This window comes from Mandrillus leucophaeus, unplaced genomic scaffold, assembly GCF_000951045.1.
Source record: "Mandrillus leucophaeus isolate KB7577 unplaced genomic scaffold, Mleu.le_1.0 Scaffold578, whole genome shotgun sequence".
Lineage (NCBI taxonomy): Eukaryota > Metazoa > Chordata > Mammalia > Primates > Cercopithecidae > Mandrillus > Mandrillus leucophaeus.
In genome coordinates this window covers 1,632,768-1,639,829 of record NW_012106230.1, presented here as the reverse complement: position 1 = coordinate 1,639,829, position 7,062 = coordinate 1,632,768, and the positions used below count along the sequence as shown (strand labels likewise).

The 7,062-nt window shown below is 40.1% G+C and overlaps 1 pseudogene; it reads right to left on the bottom strand.

The window, feature by feature from the left end:
- Positions 1-1,732: 1,732 nt before the first annotated feature.
- On the bottom strand, positions 1,733-5,898 carry LOC105552920 (annotated as a pseudogene).
- Between the last annotated feature and the right edge of the window lie 1,164 nt (positions 5,899-7,062).

Here is a 7,062-nt window from a genome sequence, read left to right as displayed (position 1 = left end):
ACAGACTATCATCCATGTAATGGATAACATTTTTTAACCTGTTCTGTAACTGACTTAATAGCTTTCCCGACATAAGTTTGACAAATAGACTATTTAGCATGCCTTGTGGTAATACTTTCCCAATGGTATCTGTCCACTAGGTTTTCATTATTTATGGCGGGAATAGTAAAAGCAAATTTTTCATAATCTTGGGCAGTTAAAGGAATGGTAAAAAAAGTAACCCTTTAGATCTATCACTATGAGAGGTCAGTATTTTGGGATCATTGTTGGGGAGGGCAGCCCTGGTTGTAACGCACCCATGGGCTGAATCACAGCATTAGCAGCCCTTAAATCTGTTAACATTCTCCATTCCCTGATTTTTTCTTAATGACAAATACAGGAGAATTCCAAGGGGAGAAGGTAGGCTCTATATGTCCCTTTTGCAATTGTTCCTGCACCAGTTCTTTTAAAGCCTCCAGTTTTTCCTGTTTCCGTGGCCATTGCTCCACCTAAATGGGTTTGACAGTTAGCCAAACAAGAGGAATGGGAGCCGGAGGCTCAACAATGGCTGTTCCTAAAAATGACACCCCAATCTGGTCTGTTTGCCCCCTTAATTCTAAAGGTTCCGATTGGCCGTTTTTATCTTTTCCTGGTCCTTTCCCCAGGTGATATCCCATGTTTTTCATCATTTGTCTACTATGATTACTATACTGATCTGTAGGAAGTTATTTCAGCACCCCATTTTTGCAATAAGTCTCTACCCCATAAATTGACAGGAATAGGTGTATTGATAGGTTGGATTGTCCCCTCCTGAGCATCCAGCCCTTGATAAAAATCAAGGAACATTAATAGACTTCCCAGGCAGCTCCTACTCCAACAATATCAATGGATGCCTTTTGCTTAGGCCAGTGCTGGGGCCATTGATTTATAGCAACAGTAGAGACCTCAGCTCATTATCTACTAGTCCTTCAAAATATTTTCCCTGAATAGTTACTGTGCAAATAGGTCTTTTGTCAGACACTTGATTAACCCAATACACAGCCTTTCCTGCTGGATCAGTATTACCAAAGCCTCCTGTTCTTTTCACTCTGCTGCTTCCTAAGCTTTATGTAAGGTAACAGCAACTACTGGGCAATTCTTTCTCCTGGGGAGGCAGAACACGGAGTCGAGGAACTAACCAATTGAATCTCTCCGGTATAATCAGAGTCAATTATTTCTGAATGTAGAGTAACACCTTTTACATTTAGACTAGACCTTCTGTTAGACCAACTGTTCCTCAGGGTAAGGGTCCCCTAACTCCCATGGGGACCTTCTTTGGTGGCTCCCCAGAAGTGTCAACTAAAAGATGAATTATAGATGTTTACAAAACACAACTGGACATTTTCCATTATTTTGGGATAAACCAAAATAAATTTTGAAGTTTCATTTGGAGATTTCAAAGCTGAAAATGCTTTCAGCAAATTCTTAGATCTTAAGTGCCTTAGATCTTAAAGCATATATTGTCCATTGTTTATAAATCATTTGTATTTTTTATCTACAAATTTTAATATTTGAATTCAATAGGTTTTTCTTCTGGAAAAGTTCTTTGGCATTTAAGTAAAATAAATACACTTTCAGAGTAGTGACCTGCATCACACTGGAGTGACTGCTTTAATTTCTAAATCGTTAATTAGTGTAACCCAGGGATACTGATGGCCTCGATACACAATTTAGTCTTATCATTATAACGTGTGATAATCAGGGCTTGGGGGAATCATCTGACCCCATTTCTTTTTACCACAGTAGTTCCTGCCACAATATCATAGGCTGTTCGATTATGCTGAAAAAACAGCAGTGTGATGCAAGCAGGGAAAAAAAGCAGCAATCGAAAAATTCTTGATCAAAGCTCATGTAGTGAACATTGTAATGCTAACATTTGAGAAAGGAATCACTAAAACCCGACTTAGTGCAATAAGTACTAACGTATTACATCTCACAACTCGAAGCCCCACCAGGAATTTCCCTGGGGTAGCTCCACCTGCTCCCCAGATGCAAATTGTCTCATAGAAACAAACTAATAATCTGTATATAAGAGCCACAACCATCATTTTCTGCAAGTCTTCCATTGATGTGTCTTTATCTATGTTTTCCATAATATAATGCATAGCACACTTAGAGATATCCCTCATCCCACTGAGGTGCATAATGCTTAAGACAATGAATGCTTTTTCAAAGAAGAGAATATAGAAATTCACCATGGTGGACCAAGGATGGAAAAACATTCTCTGCCTGCCTGTTGCCCGGTCTCAGGCTTCAGGAAGTGGCTGCGGATCCTACCTTCATCACCAGACTGGCCTACAGGGACGCCTGCACATGAGAAGCCGGGGTCCCAGGCCCGCGACTGGAGCCCAGGTGCTGATGCCAGCAGCTATCCCCGGGTCAGGGCCCGCGGCCCAGGACTCAAGAAGTAGAAGGGGTTGTAATAGCTCAGCTGTGGGGACGGCAGCGCTGCCCGAAGGGAAGCTCTGCCAGGACTATTGGGGGCTGCCCCAGGTAAGGTAGTCGCAGCAGGACTGCTATAGCCACTCGTGCACTTGCCTGGGGCATTCAAGGGCGCTCAGCCTCCCCGGTCTCTCCCGTGGGGCTGTGGCCTTGGGCACTTCGCAGCCCGCCTGCCCCTGCAGCCCAGCACCGGAGGAGGCCGCCTCTCCGCACTTCCTGAGTTCATGGGGGAGGCTCCGATTTGTCAGCGGCACAGCCCGGGAGGCCAGGGCTTGGACCGGCCAGGGACTTGGGGTTTAGCCTGAGGGTCGTCATGGGGGCATGGGACCGTGGCGGCAGGGGGGCCTCTTAGGGAAAGGACAGATTCGTGACCCCCTCCACCCTCATCGTGCCCAGGCGGGCGGCCTTGGGCTTCCTCGGGCCCCTCTGGTATCCTTCCCTCAGCAGCACTCCCAGGGGTACCTGTCCCTGCTCCTTCTTTATACACCTTTTTAAAAAAATCTCTTCCAATTCTCTCCCTTTCATCCAACTCCATAGTTCCCTGTTCCGGGAACCATGGGCAAACTAGCTTTACTGTACTAAAAAGTGATAACAAACTGAGTACTTTTACTCCCTCACTTTATAAGAAATGCTTTAAAAATTTTTAAATTAGCCGAATGTCTGCTTTCACTTCGTCCCATTGTTACCCTGGTTCTTCAAAGCACTCAGTTTTCTAGCAGAGCTTCTTTAGACGTTCTCCGTTTTCACAGGCCCTAGCGTTCCTTCACCGGGGTCTTTGTCACCCCACATTGGGCACAAGGAATGTTGGAGGCGATGAGACCCAACACCAGGTCGCTGGGGGGGGGGGGGGCAACGAAGTACGACGGAGTCAAAGGAATGAGAAAAAGACAGTTTGAGAGAGAGAGAGAGAGAGAGAGAAACTGGGACCAGAAACCATCCTGAGTGTGGAGGCTGTGAAGGCCCCAAGCTCTGGGAGGCCACTAGCTATTTATTGGTGCTCAAACAAACAGGTGGTGAGGATGTGTGTGAGTTGAAAGAAAACAGTGTATCAAGTGAATGAGAAACATACGGCTGCTTGAGATAACTGGAGTGGTAGAAGCAAGGAGCCAGCAAGTCTAGCAGAAATGCAAGCCCTGTCTCAGCTTCTCTCCCAATACTCAGCTTTTCTCCCAACAAAGAATTATTGGCAAAATTTAAACACTTCAAAGCAGTGACACTGTGGCTGCAATACTGAATTCTTTTGTTCAGTCCACTGCATCTCCTATTCTACAATAAAACCCTTTGAAGGCATACCCTGAAATCTTGTTAGTTCAAGATAACATTTTCAAAAATGCTGGACTTAAGGTTCTTACTTGTAAGAGAGGAAAAAGCCAGAAAGACAGAGTAGAATTCAATGAAGAAAGAACAAACAGTTTCACCTGGGAAGAATGGTTGCAGGCAGCTGACCAATCTCCAGTCTTGCTCTCCTCCCCTATCCTTGCTTCCTAAATCAGAGCAGCAAGATCTACACATAAAACTAATCAGTTGCTGCCAACTTCCACAAGGTGAGAGTGATCTAACTCCTCTAAGCTATGGGTTTGGACCTTGGGGTGGGCTCCCAGAAGTTTCCACTTGATAGTTGTGTGGGTTAAAGCTGGCATTCCATGGAGTTATAACTAAATTCTATATTTTATTTGACTAAATATTTTAAAATGCAACTACTGTTCTAACATTCATGATTGCAGAGTTCCAAGTTTTCATTGAGGAGAAATGGAATGGTAGAAGAGGAGAGAGAAAGAGATTAGGCTAAAGCAGATTTTACTAAACTCAATCAGACCTGTTCCTCTTTGTTTTGCTCATGTCCCACATTAATTAAATAGAGGACCAGTGCTTATCACTGAAATGTTTGAAAATCACCTGTGTAATGATCTGTGTTCTATTGGGCAATATTAGAAATAAACAGTAATTTATATGTGATGCAATAAATGCTCAGTACTTTTAAATGCCCTCTACACTCTTATTTTCACATTATTATCTTAAAGGAAATAAAACTTATAAAATTAAATATTCAAAATTCCTATATATTGACATAAAATAAATATTTTAGTAGGAATAGATGCACATGTTGGTAATCATTAAGCTTATATTAGTTTGGGAGTTTTTCTTTTTTCTTCAAAAATAAAAGTATAGATTTAAGTTGAAATATATGTAAATATTTAAAAGAAACAATAATACAAATTTTGTCATAAACCAATGGGCAAAAAATCATAAAATCTACATAATATGAAATTCCAGACAAATCTCTGCACATTTGGTGGTAAGGGTGTTCTTAGTGAATATTCCTACACCAAAAGAGATAGCATTATTTGATAATAAATGTCATTGATTTTGAACCATATAAATATACCTATTAAACATCAAAGTATCATTAACTCAATCCCTTGTTAGCTGGGTCCTACAAATGCCTGCAGATATGCTAATACACTGTTTTGTCAGATAAAGTGTGACGAAGTGGAAGTCAGAATATTGAGAGAAAGTGGCTGTAATTGGTCATGGTTAAAATATCTTTGCCTTGGGAATTTTTAAAAAGACATATTACCTGTGAGTTTATTGTTAAATTCCTATCCAGAAAGTGCCAAAGAGGGAAACTAAAATTTAGATTCCAGTAGCTTCATGCTATCTCTATCTCACTCTTTAATAATATCCTAATTCCATAAGAATTCTTTGGAAAATATGGAAGTATATTAGAAAAAAACACTCTGTGCCACCGTGTAATAAAGTCTAACATTTCTATATAAATACCTATACAATTTTATCAATTGATGTGTTCCAAACATTACTGATATTTACAGTTTAATCTACATCATAATTATGTGTGTATTTAATATGGGTCGCTTCTTTTGGTAGTAGAAGTAGAAGTTTCTCTTTTTTTTTAGTTTTAGGATCAGATGTGGAAAGAATGTTTATTTCTTATTATGAATAACACCTTTTGTCTACAAATGTTATCATTTGTTTGGATGACATTACATAAAAGCTTATAACAACCACTCTGTTTCGTCCTGGAAGAGATAACTGGACTAAATGGACCAAAAGAATCTAACAGTGCTTACTGAATTCATTCTGATGGAAATCACAAGGCTGCTTGAGCTGCAGCTCCCCCTTTTTTGGGTCTTCCTCATCATCTACGCACAGTGGTGAGCAAAGACTGCATAATCATTTTGAACAATGTGGACTTGGGTCTACACAACACCTATATATTTTTTAAATCAGGTACCTGAATTGTATTGATCTTGGTAATTCTATGGTCATTTATCCCAAGATACTAGTAAACTTTGTTGTGGCTCAAAATGCCATTCCATGTTATGCATGTACCATGCAGATGGCTTTCTTCATTACCTTCATTATCAGTGAACTTCTCATCTCATCACCATGGCCTATGACCACTATGTGGACATCCATAGCCTTCTGCTGAGTCAGAGCTTATCTACTGGCCATTACTCATAAGCATCATCTACTGGATAGTAGTCCAAACTACAACACCAAAAATATTTTGCTATTATACCCTCCTGTGAAACAAAGGGCAAGAATTCAGCCACAAATAAATATTCTGTATAGAGTCTTGGCCCTCTGAAAACATCTAGAAACAAAATCAACTGACTATACTCAATTTACATCACAGTTAAAGGAACAACAGTCCTCCCAGATGAGAAAGAATTAGCACAACAACTCTAGGAATTCAAAAAGCCAGGGTGTCCCCTCACCTCAAAGTGAGCCCACTAGCTGTCCAGGAATGGTTCTTTACCAGTCAGAAATGACTGAAATGACATGCATAGAATTCAGAATCTGGGGAGCAAGAAAGATAATCAGGATTCAGAAGAAATATAAGCCCCAGTCTAAGGAATCCAAGAAATTCAGTAGAATGGTTTAAGAGCTTAAAGATGATACAGACATTTTAAGAAAGAACCAATTTGAAGTATTAACAGCAGAATAGATCAGGCTGAGGAAATAATCCTAGAGCTCAAAAACCAGTTCTTTAAATCAACTCAGTCTAAAAAGAAAAGAAAAATAATTTTAAAAATAAACAAAACCTCTGAGAAATATAGGATTATATAAAGAAACCAAATCTACAACTTATTAGCTTTCCTGAGAAAGAAGGAGAAGGAATAAGCAACTTGGAAAATACATAAGAGGACATAGTCCTTAAAAATTACCCTAAACTCGGTAGAGAAATTGATATGCAAATTCAAGAAATACAGACAGCACCAGATAGATACTGCACAAGAAAACTATCCCGATGGCTCATAGTCATAAGATTCCCAAGGTCAATGCAAAAGGAAATAAATCTTAAAGACAGCCAAAGAAAAGGGTCAGATCAAATATAAAGAGAACCTCATCTGCCTACCAACGGACTTCTCAGCAGAAATCTTAAAGACTGGAAGAAATTGGGGCCTATTTTCAGCAGTCTCAAAAAAAAAAAAAAGAAATTCCAACCAAGAATTTCATATTTCACCAAACTAACTTCAGAAGGATAAAATCCTTCTCAGACAAGAGAGTTTGTTTCAACTAGACCAGGCTTCCAAAAAGTCTTCAAGGAGGTCTTAAACATGGAATCAAAAGAATGAC